The sequence below is a fragment of the Gambusia affinis genome, linkage group LG22, assembly GCF_019740435.1.
Source record: "Gambusia affinis linkage group LG22, SWU_Gaff_1.0, whole genome shotgun sequence".
Taxonomy (NCBI): Eukaryota; Metazoa; Chordata; class Actinopteri; order Cyprinodontiformes; family Poeciliidae; genus Gambusia; species Gambusia affinis.
The window spans coordinates 18,572,184-18,588,948 of record NC_057889.1 but is presented as its reverse complement, the minus strand read 5'-3'; the positions used below and the strand labels follow the sequence as shown (position 1 = coordinate 18,588,948).

At 40.4% G+C, this 16,765-nt stretch overlaps 1 long non-coding RNA gene across 1 annotated transcript in view; it reads left to right on the top strand.

Annotated features, from left to right (window-relative positions):
* Window positions 1-16,765, top strand: part of LOC122825337 — a 158,023-nt gene that overhangs the window by 110,054 nt on the left and 31,204 nt on the right. Inside the window, exon 3 of the long non-coding RNA XR_006369618.1 lies at window positions 5,772-5,898. This is a non-coding gene — a long non-coding RNA (uncharacterized LOC122825337). The remainder of the gene's footprint in view (window positions 1-5,771; window positions 5,899-16,765) is intronic.

The window sequence follows — 16,765 nt, the reverse complement described above, 5'->3', positions numbered from 1 at the left end:
AATCAATAAAATCATCATTTAAAAAATGCTTTTTGTGAATTGACTTGGCTCATATTTGACTAATTTCTTTTTTTAATTATTATTCTGTTTGATGATGTGAGCTATTCAGAAGGGGCAAATACAATTCCTCACCCCTCAACCGCCAAAGACCTCACGGGATCCGTGTTGTCGCCGAGGTAACAAGCGTTTGACTGAGGCATACTTCACATCGCCCAGTTTCAGGCTTTCCAAAACAAACAATATAACCTGTGGGATTCGGAGAGTATCCGTCAGCGACGACAACACGCGCGAGAAGTCCTCTGTGCTGCGGACCAAGCTGTAGTGGAAGCTGGAACCTCTCGCCAGGAGAGAACCCTGAATCAACGTGTCCCAGACCTCGTTTAAAGGACTGCCTACTCAACTTTTCTGGTTTTGCTAAAAAGCTTGCGACACCGTGGGATCCAGTTCATTTGTCTGTGCCAAACAACTGGGACAAGGTTGTGAAGTTTGCAGCAGAGGCAAAGCGCTACACCTTCTCTGCCAGCTGTACAGCCAAGTGCATGCTGGGGGTTTTCTCTCTTTTTACCTCTACTCTATTTTGCAGCTGCTGCATTTTCGCATGTTAAGCAAAGTGATCAGATTTCACTCGAAAGCAACCTGAGATGTGTTGTGATGCCAGGTGTGAACTAAATGGACAGAATCAAATGCTATCTGCATGCAAAAAAATACCAAAATGAAACACAAAGGACTTCGCCTTGGATGCCTGCGTTTTTCCTCATCTTCTCCCTATACGCTCGCTATTCATCATTAAATCATTTCGTCTAATTATTTCACAGCAAGTGTAATAAAATGCCCCATTGGGTGGGGGCGGCGGGGAGCTTCACTTATCTCGGCGTGTCACACAGTCATGTTGCGACTCCACTGTGACAGTCTGATGTCTTTGAGGACGATTATCGCTCATTTTCTTGCGTCGGATCACAATTTGGTTCAACTTAGGCGGCGTAATGCCGCTGAACGGCAGAGCGAGTCGTACTGTCACTTTTTGTTTCTGCTGTAATTTTTCGGTGAAACGTCATAATTAGCAAAGGAAAGTCCACAGCTCCACATTAGAGATATTATAGTTAGAGGAGAAAAAGAGTTTGTGTTCTAAACTTGCAATTTTATCAAAATCATATGAGGAGTAATTCTTGTCTTCACTTTAAGAAGAGTCTTTCTAAAGATATACCTTGTGCTAAACCTTAATGTTCAATGTATGTTACTGAAAAATCAGCTATAATAGAAACAATCTATTTAAAACAAACTATACCGCAGTCAGTTCCCACTTTGTTGGATTACCTTTGTTTTAATACTTTTAGGGAGTGGCTCTAGCAGCACTTCTACTAGTTGTGTTTCCATTGACATTTCCAAAATAAATTTGCTTAATAGAAAAACGCCAACTTAAACAAATGAATTTTTTGATAAACATTTTGGCGCTGGGATGAGATGGTTGTTTTTGGCCGCATCAAAATTGGTTTATTTAGCAAAACTGCAAGGGAAACCTTTTTTTTTTGCAGATGTTACCGGTTGTTAATCAGGTTTTTCACTAGTACATACCGCAAAGAAGAAGACAGGAAGTAGTTGGTGGGGGTGATTGGGCAGTATGTTTTTTTTAAATGACTTATCGTGTGAACAAACGTATTCATGAGATTTTATTTGGGTTTCTTATTCAACTGAAACGCCGCAATTGCAAAATTGTGTTTTTTCAGCATTAGCGAAATATTAAAAGAGAGGTGTAGTGAAGACTTCCTGAAGGAGGAGTTTTTAAAAGAGCAAGAGTTTTTAAAGAGACAGAGGCCCAATTTTGAGGTGTGAAATTACCAAGTCAGATTTCTTTTAAGTCATATTTGATATATGCAGCTTTTGAACTGAAAGTAACATAGTTGCCACTATATGCCTGGAAAATACTGACTTAAAACAAGCTCGTATTTCTGGCATAAATACGAGCTTGTTTATGCAAGCTAGTAACTTTGTAACTTACTAAGTTACTTGTAAGTAGTAAGATATTTCCACCAGATCTAGACCAAAAATAATTTGTAAGATTCTGTGTTTTTGCAGTGTATTCAGGTGAGACTAAAGAGTACAGTTATTTGGTTGCATTAATTTTCTTTTGGGGTATGCCCATAAAAGGGGTTGCATACATCCCCTTCTTTCATTTACTAAAAAACAAAATAGTAAATTAAAACATCTATTACTGCTTTGTCTCTTTACAGCCATCCTTGTGTTGATCACATAAAATCACCTTAAAAATACTGAAGTATGTAACAAGACATTTAAATGGTGCGGATGTTTTTAGGAGGCGCCGTACCTAGACAGTCTTTGCACTGGTTAGTTTCCTTGTGTTAAATAAAGATTTCCATAGTTCAATATTTGAGAACACAGACATTGGGTGGAAGAGGCAGGCAGCTGATGGATGAGGACGGAGTCTGCGCTTGTACAGCTGCTTCATGGAGCTCTGCCATTTCTTCACATTTCCCCACGGACCTGGTGACAAGCTGACCAGAAAAGAGCAGAATAGAACATATTGATCACCAGCTAAGAGCAGAACAGAGCCACTCAGGGCATCAAACCCCCAAAGAAGAGAGGATGGAATTGGCACCTTTCCCCCGAGAGCATGAAGGACTCCAAGGAGGGGCTTTTGTCTCCGATCTGACAGGGCCCCTTGGTACCTCATTACAGCCTCCCTGTCCCCCATCTCAAGTTTTTCACAAGACTCTTCTGCCTTTACTCGAGCCTCCCAAACAGTTATACCGTTGAGGGATTTGGGAGTCTGTAAAAAATCTTCGACACGAACGCTTCGCCCTTTTTCTCGGTTGAATCTGTTCGGTGGATCAGGAACGGAGGCGACCGCGTTCGCTTTTGGAAGGTAATCGGCGTGTCTGCGCTGATGGGAACCACGGAAGGACGAAAATAATTTTCGTCTTCATAGCAGCACCTCGCTTCGGCGGGCACTGCCCTCAGAGAGGTGCCAGGAGGAGCGACGGCGCGCCAGATTAGCTGTGTGTGGTTTGTCTCTCACCTTGGCCCACCTTGTAATTCGGCCCGACACTGGCACAGGCCCGCACCATCCGCCAGGATCCTGGGCTTGGAGGCCTCTGTTACTTTCTTGTTGTAAGAAAAGAAAAAAAGATTATTCCAGCACAGAGGAATGGAAAGGTAACCAGTGAAAGGATTAAACATTCTTTTGTGGGCTCTAGTGTCCCTTAAATGACAGTAGGCTGACAGGAAAGGAGAGGGGGGAAGACATGCGGCAAATGTTGGTCGGTCCGGGAATCGAACCCGCGACGGCCGCGTCGAGGACTCAAGGCCTCTAAATGTGGGTTGTGCTATCCCCTACGCCACCACAGTACACCACAACCAGTGAAAGGATTAATAAAGACTTTAAATGCTGGAAATTTATCAGGACGTACATTTAATACTCAAGAAAAAGCTCTTGAACGAACAATCGTCAACGGGATCATTTCAGCGCCTTAACTCTCATCCTTGTAATCCATACACAGTTCATGCACACATCAACAATAGAGATGCAACTAAACTGTGGAAAATCCCGAATGCCAGTCGGTGCATATTCATGTGAGTGTTACGCCCGTTGAGTAAATTGTATCTGAAAAGTCCTAAAGAACATGCAATTGTGATAGAAAGCCGAAAGTTGATATAATCATCTCAATAAAAACATTTACTGAAATCTAAATGTGTTTGAAAGGTTAACAGCACTGATCAAATGGGCCAAACAGGCCTGACTTTGATTCCCTGGATGCAAAATTCGAATTTGATTCATGGTCAGATAAAAAAAGGCAATTTTTTCCTGCTTATTTCTTGAATGATCAACAGCAAGAACCAGGCAACCTTATGTAACTACAGTGTAAGAAAAATAAATCAATAAAAATAGGAATCATTTTCATAGATGTCCAACGTTTGCATTATGGATTGTTCACATCCCCCCCCAGCAGGAAGTGCGAAATGCACGACTGCTGGTTTCAAGAACTCTCTTTTCCCACTGCCGTAAGACTGTATAACTGCTACATTGTGAACTAACTCATTTCCATTTGCACTGGAACCAAAAATGTTCTTTTATATCATTGTTGTAAATTATCAGGTGTTGTTTTACATCGGGCACCTTGTTGGGCAGCTAAAGGGATCTTCAGTTGTTAACAATTAATCGTCTGTTACGTTGATACCCGTCTGCGTTTGTAAAGAGGTGGATTACACCCACTCATTAATGATCACTTTGATATGCAAATGAGGCGCTAATTTTAGATAACGTTCCCTTCTAACTTGTTGCTCTCATAAGCAAGGGTTCCCTTGGTAACAGTGTGTTTAGTGTTAATGGGCTAGCCTTCCAATTCTTATTTTTCAGGTGAAGCTAATTAAATTTAGCACCAGCTTCTGAATTCTGCTTTGCCTTTATTTTTAATCACTCTATTTATTGTCGAAAATGTATATTACTTTCGTCTTGGTATTGGTACTTGTAGATGATATGTTGCTATTTTTATATTTTTATTTTTAAGTGTCATTCTTGCTGACAGTAAAGTTCATTTTTCATCACAAAAATGTGTTTCTACTGCGCATAAGGCAAGTAAATATTGAACTTGTTCTGAGAGTTGGGTCTGGTTTATGACCAAACACAAATATTATTGCCACTTCTGGACAACCAAAGATGTTGTTCCAGGCATTTCCCCATTAAAATGTTGACAGTGGCTCGAATTATAACTGAGCACAATGCACATTTTATTTGTTGTGCATTGCACAATGCATTTTACTGACGAGAGTCGTGTAGCACTCGGCAGAAGGAAACATGAAAATGAGCTTTTGGTAGATTTCCAGTCAGAGTCAATAGACCCACCACAACTGAATTGCTGCAGCATAGCTGTGGGTTTAATAAGAGAGTCTGCCAGAATAGTCTTGTTAGAAAGCCTGATCTTTGAGGGCCTGGTCCTGCCAGGGGAGCCGGTAGAGTCTACTGAACCTCTGGGCTGGTCTGGAGTTAATCGCTCCTGGCAAAGTTGGAAAAGGAAAGGGAGGATCTGTGATCAAATCAAATCAAATCAGGCCGGAGGGTAAGTTTTACCTGCGGGGCCTTGGCCTGCTGCATTACCCAGAGTTCAGTCAGACTCATAAACAGTAACATGGAACGGTCCAGCTCTCGGGATCCAAACCAGGAAGTTGGTCAAGTCTCTAAACCCAGTCCCACCACCAGGATACATTACACACGAAGGTTAAAAACTGAGAATTTAAAGAAAGTGTAATCCATTAAAAGTGGACTGTGTTGCACATATGTATTCCTAGGTTTAGCACTATAATTGTCGATTTAATCCTGTTGTTGTTTAATAATATCTAAACCAAACTTGTGTACGTTATCGACATTTCAAAAGTGAAGAGGGAAATTGTTAAAAACTGTTGGATTTCAATGAAAAAGTCGTGGAAGAACCCAAAACCCAAAAAAACGTTTAGCAGGTGTTTCTTTTCTGTATTTTCTAGCTCACGTCAATGTTTGTGAGATATACTGTAAATAATACAGAACATTTGCATTTTCAATAACAGAAACGCTTGTAAAAATGCCAGCAGACTTGCTGTAGAAATATGGAAAGTTTCAGATTTGGACTAGCAGAAATGAGAAAAAAGTAAACATGAAAAAATTTAAATCAGTGTAAAAATCCGTTTCAGAGTTGAGGGAAATGTTTGTACAATTAACTGAAAACGTCCTGGTAATTTCCTGTCTGGACATTTCCTGTTTTTTATTTAATTTTTTCTTACAGCGCTGACCTTCAAGCCTGATTAATACCCTTGGTGACGCTGACTGCAGCCCAACAACCATACTAGGAAAACAGTGACAGATGGGTTAAACGAACAAAACGTCCACGTCGAAGAAGACGACAGGAAGTGGTAGGATGGTGGCTTGTTTTTGTTTTATTCTGACAATTTCCAGCTGGCTCCACCAGAACTGTCACAGCATTACACAGTTCATAAAAAGTTCCGTGTGATTTTAAAGTGTTGAATCCAAAACGCTAATGTAAAATCGGCAACTGCAATTTTCCCAAAATGCCGCATACATTTTGGGGAACGTTTTGTTGCTCGCCAATATCTCCTCTGATTGGCCAATAGTTGATGTCTAACACCGTGGCTCAACCATGAATGTAACTCATGTAACCGTTTACATCCGTCGGTATTATGGTTTATAATGATCTATCTTATTAGGCTCTTTCACGTGACTTTAATTTCATTTCTTACTTAATGGAAACAACGCAATTGCAAAACAGTTAGTTGTTGGGTTTTTTGGACATTTGCGGAATATAGACAACGATTTGCGCATTTTTGAAATAGAAACGCAGCTACTGTTTCACAGAGGTCTAACAAACAAGTTCCCTTTTCCGCAATTGCCGGTCTGCAGGGAGGGGCCACCTCTGACTTCCAATCAATACACACACTCGTATAAACATACAGAAGTGCCGCTCTCTCAACCTCTGGTCCCCTACCTCCTACGTTGCACCAGAAAGCACCTTTCAGAAGAGCTCGCCTTGCTTGTCAGAGAAAGCCACAGCTTGCAGCCACTGGTGCAGATGGATGGCCATGGACATGCTGGGGAGAGGAGAGGAGTGGTGTCAGGGAAGAGAGGGTAGGGGGGGGGTGGGGGGGAAGCGTGTCGCCACGGTGATGTACATGGTGCAGAGCTGCCCTTCAGAGCAGCGTTTGACAGTCCACATTTCACAGACACTGACATCAAACAAAGCCAGGTTGATGTGGGAAGTCTTCATTTGTCACTTGGGCGCTCTCCTTTCAGCCGCTCCAACTTTTTAACGGTGCACCTCCAGGAGTTAACGTTCTCGCTTTTTAAATCAGCATTTCAAAAAAAAAAAAAAAAAGAGCACCGTAGTTCTTATTCTTATTTGCATGTCATATTGATTGTGGTCTTTTTTTCTTATCAGTAGTATAAAGTAGCTTTAAGCTCTTATTAACCATAAAAGAGCCTAAATCAGTACTTTCTCAGGCTGCAGCATAATGCGCAACATATTTTAGATGGAAGTCAAAGCATTATTGCTGATATTAAAGTAAGTTGCTGCTCTTATTTAATTAATGTTGAATTCAACGTTGACATTTTGTCTTGACACATTAACCAAAATGTTCATATAATATATGCTCCCGGGTCACTTGGTATCCCATAATGCACTCGCTATTTCCTCTATAATCCATCAAACATGTTTCATCAGACCTGTGTACAAACACTGAGTCTTTCCCTGGGAGGTGACCTTTGCCAAGTTAAAACTAGAGCACCTATTTATGTTCGAGTGTAAACATCTCGCTATTATTTTGTTGTTATACTGGTATTGTAATGGGAATAAGAACGGCAGGTTTGCTTTAAAACCTTTTTAATTAGACATTTTGGTTTTCTCTTTGCTGTCCTTTGAAAACTTCCAGAAAGTCAGAATCCACTCCAGGAAGTTTGGTGATCTACATCTTCTAAAGTAGCGTGTGTTATACTCTGTTGCTGTGTACGTTAGCTTCCACAAAGGAAATGGGAAATATCCAGTGAGCAGTAATTGTGGGAACAAGATATTTTTTGCTAATGTCAGAGGAGAATAGGACAACCAGTTCAAGATGATGGAAAGACTGCAGAAGATCTTAGGGAGCGTTCTCATGCTATCTCAGAACAAGCTACCGTTCACACAGGCTAACATAAGTACAACAGATTCACATACATGATGTGAATCTGTTGTAAATCTGCATCAACAACATGATGTTGTCGTGTCAACATCTTCTAAATAATGTTTCTGAAACCTTGTCGGATATTTGCCATAATGAATGAAAGCATAACGGGTCTAAATTGGTGCTACGAAGGTTCACGTAACGCGACCAGGACGTTTGTCTTTAATTTTCCCCAGAATTCAGAGCTGTGTCGGATTCAAGAGCTAAAAACACAACAAAGCTTTACAACACAGACTAATAGCTGGCAGCAAAATCTTCTGGAAAACATCTTCAACCACCTATGTTGACATTTGCATCCGTTTCTCATTCCTCTCCACTCCTTCCCTACATTTCCCTCAATAAATATGAACGACTACCAGTTGCAATTTTGAGTTTGCAGCGTTAGTGTGAAGGTGGTTTATTTTTTTAATCATTCAAAAGTTCAAACACGCAGTAAAAAGGAGGCCTTTATTTATATTTTCCCGGGAGGTCACACGGTTGGCAGCGTTTGTGTGCTCTTGTTTCCATAATTACTCAAAAAGGCTGCAGACAGATCGGCGTGAGATGTTTACCAGATGTGAGGCGGGTTTCGGTCGCGAGGCTCACGTCGGCCCGCGAGTTTAGCCGCTCCGCGTCGGTCGAGGCCTGATGTATGCGGCCTTCGACTTCTGTTTGCAGTGCGGTCGACGCAGCTCACCTGCAGTTTCTGGGAGGCACAACCGCGATGATGGCCTGTTTTTATTAAGAGATCACTCCAAGACGAGCCTCGGTTTGTAAAAACACACAACCCGGCCGACCGGTTCCTCGTGCGAGGCTTTATGCAGAATGATACAGCCATTAAAAAGCTATTTGACTTGGCGCTTCCCGACTGATGGATTTAATCAGAGGCAATTGGAGGGTAACCTTATTCACAAGGTTGTTTGACTATGAGAGTGCATTTTTATCAAGCTGCCGGTCCAATGAAGCAAACAGCATAACAGTTTGCTCATGTAAAAACCTCTCGCCCGATCATGTGGGGATGCTTCTCGACTGGAGAGGGAAGCAGCAGTCAAACGAAGTGAATTTAGCCTGGCTTTTATGCTGTTAGCGACAGAGTACGGCCTCATCCAGTTCCACTTCACCTCCGAATGCTGTTTATTGATGCAATCTTCCTATGTCCTCGCCAGCTGCTTTCGTAAATATCTATTTGGATAAATTCAAACATGGCCTTTATAGCCTTGAAACGTTTCCCCATTTTGTCACATTTCAACAAACCGAAACGTTTTATTGGGATGTTTTGTTTGTCTCAAGTCTTTTCCAGGATTTGTTGGGGTATTGTCTTGGATTTAGCTCCATCCATCTTCCCATCAGCTCTGACCAACGTCCTGTGAGAAGATAGCAGCATGAGGCTGGTGTGTTCAGAGTGTTTTCCTGCCCTACATTTCGCACATGGGCCAAAAAGTTTAACTTTTGGTTTCATTATTTTTTTTTTCAGTTTAATGTGTTGAAGCCCAACAGATTTACTTTCACAAGTGGAGCGTTACAGCTATTGCTAATAGGGTTCGCATTTTAAGCACAAACTATATATCAACAAATTAAGCAACATTTTTAGTTCAAAAACGCTTCTAGCTGCTGAATTAATGAATAAATAGACACTTGATAATTTAGGTTATTTATGTTATTCAACCATCATATTGGTGTAAATTGCTATTATAGCCATTTAGCTTTCAAGTGTTTCACTCATGGAATATCTTTGAAAAAGCTTTAGAAATGTGGACTGTAGATGCTAACATTAGCTTTGGGGGATATTAGCTTTGTACTACAGCAACATGTTTAGCATTGAGATGCTTGAATAGTTGCTGTGATAGGCTAATTGATTTTTACATACTACAATAGGCTTTACCAGTATTCAATCAGATGGTTTTCCAAAAATTAACCCCCAGTGGGCTTTCTCACCAATCAGTGTTTGTGGATGTTCCTTGTGCGTCAGATTTATGGGCGTACCAGAAACACACCAATACAAAGGTTCTGGTCGGACATTTTGTATTTTTTAATGTGTAAATTAAGATTTACACTGCTCCGACTGCTTAATGGAAATTGCATTAATTTTAAATGCAATGGAAACTAAAGCAAAAGGAAGAGAGGTGGGGTAAAAAGTTAAAAAGGGAGAGTGGCCGATTAAAAGAGGGGAAGGATAGAGAGGATAAAAACATTATAAATCTGCTTCTACATCTGCTGAAAGAAAGAAAAAACAAAGAAGTGAGGAACCACAGCTTGTATATATTTATATATATATATATATGTATATATATATATATATATATATATATATATATATATATATATATATATATATATATATATAAATAACAATGTTTAGTGCTTTTTCCCAACTCCTACACACAGGTTTACTGGATTTTAAGCAGAGATGAATACAAAAAATACTGAAATTCAGTCAGTATTTCCTTTTACCTAATTATGCACCACTTTGTGTTAGTCTGGCATAAGAAAAATCTTTAATAAAATGTATAGAAATTTGTTGTTGTAACACAAAGAGAACACTTCTGTAAGACATTGGACGTATGTTTTGACAATATTTGGAAAGTAATGATTTGATTTGGGTTTTTGTGCCTTCCTCTTCCCACTGATGTTCAGTCCAAGGACTGCTTTGATGGATATTGACGTTCAGAATTTATTCATGGAGACTAAAGCTACAAAAGATTGTATTCCGAGGAAGAAAATTGAAGCACGCACGTCCATTGTGCTGTGCTGTATTTGCTTTCTTCTCTTCCGGAGCCCAGTAAAAAAAAGTTTACTAGGGGAGGGCGGGGCGGTTCGGCTCCCTTCTGCTTTCATCAGCATATCACTTTGAGCTCCTATTATGCAAATGAAATCACAGCTCTATAAACCATATGTAAATGGAAAACACAAGCATGTCCGCGCAAAATTACAGCCGTAAATTTGATCAGCGGCACACTAATAATCAGAACAGTAAGTGAAGCCTTCCCGCGCCGCACTGCTCACTGAGATCCTTTTTCCATTCATCAGCGAGATGCGCCAGCCGAGACGTGTCAAATTGCCGGAGTCTTGAAGGCCCGATTGTCAGGAAATTTGTCGCAGACGTTCCGATTGTTTGCTGCATCTCCAAATGGGCTTTCAGAAAGCTCAAAGTGTTATTAAAGCTTGGCCCACAGAAGATAAAAAAAATCTCTCAAATACATCGACCATGCTTGATTCGGTTCTTTGGCGTTTTTGCTTAATCTAAAGGCGCGCGTGCAAATTCGCCCCCGTGTAACAAGTTTATAGCGTATCAGCTGGATGCAAAACGTGCGTCAGCTCGCGTATGAAATATTAATTCTTCACAGCGGACGGCGATAGGAAGGCGGCACATGAAAAGCAAAGAGCAGAAGGAGACGAAGAGCCTGATTTAAAGCCATGTGGACTGAGTTGGATCCCATCAGCATCTGATGCCCGACGACGTTATGAAAAAAAATAGTCGGGAGTTGCCATTAGTGGAGGTCCAAGCCCGTGAAGTGAGCGCTTTGACAGCAGGACCGTAAAACAGATTCATTTTGCATAAGTGCAACATCTCTGATGTAGGAAACCATGCGTGATGGCGGCTAACAGATAACCGTTTAAAAACTTGCCAACTTTCCTCCTGGATGCAACCAAATGCAAACAGACACACGTTTAGGGCCCTCAGAGAAACATTAAGCAGTGCTAAATTATGCAGCAGCTTCTCTCCAGGTGCTTTAATTTAGTGTGTGTTCCACTGTAGGTCCCTGTGAGAAGTGTTACATGAAACAGTTTGGAACATTATGAGTAGTTGTAAAAAAAAAAAAAAAACCTGATAAATTATAGTGAAATAAACATGCTAAAAAAATTTACCGTGTTTTTTTTTCTTCAAAATTGTTCAAATGAAATGTAGCTACTGCAGTTGTCACTGATGGAGTCAGTTCTCCCATTCAACTAGGGGGCTCTACGGTTTTGTTTTTTCACATTGGTTCAGGTGACAATGGACCTTACCAAGCTCCGCCCACAACCGACCCACGTGACCGCAAGTCTCACAAGCAAAGCCTCGTAGCGCATTGTTTCTATGTAAACATGACTCCATTAGTGCATCATTTCTACCGGATTTTCACAATTTATCAGCTACTACAATGGACAGAGGAACTATCAAGTTCATGTCATCATCTGGGAGGAGGTTACTGGTTTTTCAGTCACAAGCTGGTTGCAAACCTGAGGCCAGCAGGTGTCAGTCAGTCAGTTATGGTAGATCTGAAATTTGGTTTGATGGCCTCAATATGAGAAGCTACAGACTGTTAAGAGGAACCAAAGAGCTCTGTTAAGGTAAAGAAGCCATTTGTTTGTTAAAAGTTTATGAAATCTATTTGTTCTATTTGATGTTTGTTATGAATGACGTATAATCACAAACGAACGAGGTAATTAGTCCAACGTTTAGAAACTACAGCGGCTGTAATGCGCCACAGCAAAGGTAAACAAAGGTAAAATAACCCGAACAGGTGATCAACTCAAAACCACTCGTACCTTTTTACTCTCTCTCTCTCTTTGTAGTTTAAGCACACCTGTTACCGTATCAACCGCCTGCGCCCCGCAAGACGAGCAAAGATTACGTTAAAAACATAACATTCAGTCCGTTACGATATCAAGTTTCCAGGCTTGATATTTATTTCTGGATTATTAATCAGCGCTTCCCTGAACACAGCGATGGTTGATTGACCAGCTGTACTTGGTGCTAGAGTGGCTAACACGAGTAACAGTTTAGTCCAAAGCCTTTTCTGCTAAAATAAAATCTTTAGTGTGTGTCAGATACAGTACACGTTGCATATTGATCTGTTTAGCTAACGTAAGACTGTGTAGCAGACAGTCTTCAAGGTGTAGAAGTTGTATCAGAACTGCTATTATGCTGTACTTAGCTAACGAGAAGCGTGTGTTTGTGAGACGGCCACCCACGTGACCACGTAGAATGTGCATCAGCCAATGAAAAGCGGCCCCTCTGGTAAGGTCCATGCCGAAAGCAGGAAGTGAGTTGACGGCAGACCGGAAGTAGTGAACAAGCTAAAACAAGTAACCTTTAAAATGCTTATTACATATATTCTCTAACGTTGCCCAAAGTGGCGAGTTAATTTTGAATGTTATAACCCATTGAGAAATGTGTTATTGTCCTACGAGTGTGTTAGTAGATTAGCTTTTGGCTAATGCTTGTGATTTTCATGGGTTATTTGTACATTAGCAGCTAGCTAGCACAGTGCTAGCTCCTGTTTATTTCTCTCTTTCCTTCATATTTGGCTGAACTTCAGCTATTTTGTGAAGAATTCCAGTTAAGAAGAGTCATAAATGAAAGACTTGGAGCTGTAATTTCAGAGTAAATTTGGCTCTACATAGTACTGAATCAGAGGGAAAAAAAATCATGTATGCCACAACTTTCCACTTCAAGGACAATTTTTTGGAGGGGCGTAGTTTTTGAGCCCTCTTCCAAAAAATGCATGCAGTTGTGTGGTTGATGTTTGGATAAGAAATATTTTACATTTGTAACGTCTAAAAAAATACTTTGTTGTCGTGCCATTTTGTGCTGTGGCAAGGTTTCCTCAACAGCAACACCTGCTGTCTAGGACGAGTACTGCAGTTACGTGTTGCGCCTCCCAAGCGTTTGCTGTAAAGACTATAGCTGTACAACTGTGTATAAAGCAGCGAGACGTCAGAGAAGTTACATCATCATAAAACGGTTTTGTCAACATCATAAGTGATGTTCACAGACCAGAGGAGCGTAAAGTGCTCTCGCGTGTGGCACCGAACAGAGGGAAAATTATCAACTGTTACTCAGACTCTGTGTTTGGGCCCCTTGCTGCGCTAATGGGCTCGGCTCCACGTCTAAAGCGCGACCAGCCCAGCATGAGTCCTGCTCTGTTAGCGCTCACAGAGACGGTGACCCTGTCACCTCCGCAGAAGCTTCACATGTCACTGACCACCGTGTTTTTGTGCGGTTTTAGGCAAAAGGAGAGTGCTTTTGTCTTCCTCCTGGTAATTACACATGCAGCGTTAGCCAAGGCGTGCTCTCCTGAGGAGAGGCGGGAACTGTGGGTGTGCTTTGGATGGTTTCTACATATTTCTCTCTTAGTGTGCAACAACCATGGGGAAATAAAAAAAAAAACTAATATATTCATTTAATAATTTATTCAACATTTAGGATGCGATTATGGCATTTTAATTGGTTTTATCAAACAAAGATTGTGAATAAATGAATAGTTAGAAGGTCCATTTTCTCCTGTGGATTATCAGCACGGAATAGTGGGTGTTTTTTTTTTTTTTAAATAATTGACTAATAAGAGTAGCTTTACACAGTTTTTGTGGGTTTTTTTGTTGTTTTTTTATTTGCACGGAGAATTCTAGCTCCTTTTTAAGTAGTGGTTGATTAAAATAAGTTTGCATAAGCTATTAAGAGAGAGTTTTAAACAAACACTTAAAAGCTGTAATTGGTTCAATGACAAATGTTTCATTAAGCCTTCCATTAAAAAGAAAATTCTCTAAAACAGTTTCAATTATTGTCACTTTTTTTATTCGTTGACTGACAAAATAAAGGGTCATTACACAGAAGTCTTAAGTAATTCAATTGCTTTGAATTACTTACACGGGTTAATGGATTTTCCAGGGTTTTTTTTTTCTTTCTGGCATATAAAAGCCTCATAAAATAAACTTTCCTTTTTTCTTCCTTATATTGGCATGGAAACGCTTCCAATTTATTTATAATGACACTTCACGTCGATGAAATGAGAAGTTATTTAAACCGTTGGCGTGTTAATGCTGCTGAATGCAGCCGCCTGACGTCGATTCTGATGCCACTGCATGGGGCCTGCGGTACGTTAGCAGTCGTAGTTATGAGATGTGAACAACGTAGCAGCTGTTTAAACCTCGTTGTCAGTGTTGGGTAAGTTACTTTAAAAATGTAATCCGTTACAGTTACAAGTTACCTTGTTTAAAATGTAATTGTAGTGTAACTTTTTTGATTACTTTTAAAAAGTAATGTAACTAATTACTTTTGATTACTTTTTGATTACTTTAAGGTTTTAATGAGTATTGACCCATGTTCAACATTTTATTTTTCTTAGTGCACTGCAGGTTAGTGCACCGCCACAGGCAGTGCAATAATATGATTCTGCATTATCTGTTTCTATCAGGTTAGGGAACTGCACAGCAAGGCAGTTTATTAGCATTAGCCTTTTAGCTAAATAAGCTATTACCTATTTTTCTGACTTAATAGCCATGTTTAGTATACTGAATGGAGTAAGTAAATTATAGAGAACATTCTAATGATACCCCACATGCTGCTGAAAGTATTTAGGCTTACATTAGCATTTCGGCTAATTTCAGCTTATACACTCATTTTAACAGACTCCAGCTTACTTAACATACTTGTGACTTTCCACAAGCTAATGACTACTATTCAGCTAAGCTTAGCATTGATGCTAATTTTTAGCATCAGAACCCTGGGTCCAAACCGACAGGCACACTTTGGCAGGCCCCAGTTAAATTTCTTCAAGAATTTTCTAGTTTACTTTATGTTCATGAAAACCATAACACTAGCACATTGCATACAATGTCTCATGATTCCAACGTTTGTCATGCATCAACACCAAACAGTCAAATATTTGTAAAACAATACGCTTCGTCTATCAGTGAGCTGCAATTACCTCTAAATGTTTTCTCAGGTTTGACATAGATTGCTTCGACGTGGACAAGTTCTTGATAGCTGGCAAACACTTATTGCACTGCACGGTTAAATTTGAGCCATTTTCACAGATGTAAATGTAAAGCAGTGCATAAATGTTACAGAAGAGGGTACTATTGTTTTCTGTAATTGCTGGTATTACCACAATTCCGAGATGTTTGTCCTGTCGGGGACACCGTAGTGCAGGGGATTTTTGCGCGCGAGCTGCTGTATTCCTTACAGTGTGTTTACTGCCTGTAATGTAAGTAGCAGCTCCGCTAGCCCGGTGTAAAATATACATTGCGTTGGTATGCCGATCTTTTTTTCTGTTTGCTCAGTGTGCCAGTTGTCTGCAGATTGCATCTTGTTTTGCACCGAACACACCCCACTTTCACGAAAAGAAACACAACGCAGAGCCCATAGGGTGTCTTCCACCAGCTGCAGGTCTGAAGAGGGAGAGCCTGGGTTACATAAATGAAATGCTCCTTAAATTTCCAGTGATGGAAGGCTGTCATTTTTGATGCGCTGCTTGAGCTGAAATGGAACCGTCCGCTCGCTTGCTGTTCCTCCAGGAGGCTCCGCCAGCACAGGATGGAACATCAGAGTGGCATTGCGGCTATGAGAGAGACAAGGAGCCGTAGCGGGAAACGGCGATAAAGGGCGCAAAGCAATAAAAATATCATTACATATTTCGCAAAGGTTTTTGTTTATATATTTTCTTTAAATGTAACTAAATTTGTAATTCTTAATATTTTCGGAAGTAACTGTAACTGGATTACATATTTTCTCATTGTAACTGTAACGAATTACAGTTACTCTTCTTTTGTAATTAAATTACGTAACGTCGTTACTTGTAATCCGTTACTACCCAACACTGCTCGTTGTACTCTTCTATGACAAAAGACAACATCAGCCATATTTAACTATAACTTCTTCATAACACCCAATATCTCTCAAACTACTCCTGACTGAGCAGAAAGTAAAATCTAACTAGATCATATTGGCTCGTCTCAGCTTTCCTCTTCTCACTAATAGAGCTACTGCTGCTGTCAATTTTAGCACAAGACAGATGTGCCCTCAAGGGCATTTCCAAAATATCATCTGCTTGTTATTTTGAAACCTTCACCTATTATGCGCCGTGAAACTCTGCTGTTGTATTGAGAGGATTCCTCCTTTTGGTCTGAGAGGGAGACTGCTGTTGTGGAAAAAATTAGGGTGTGGAAAAGAACCGCTTGTAGTTTGTGTTGACCATTAGTCAGACGCAGGCTGCTGCTCATCTGAAAATTAATTTCAAACATGTGTGTCGAGCATAAAATGACACCATGTGTCAGTGACAACTCAAAGTAATCAAAACAAATGAATCCA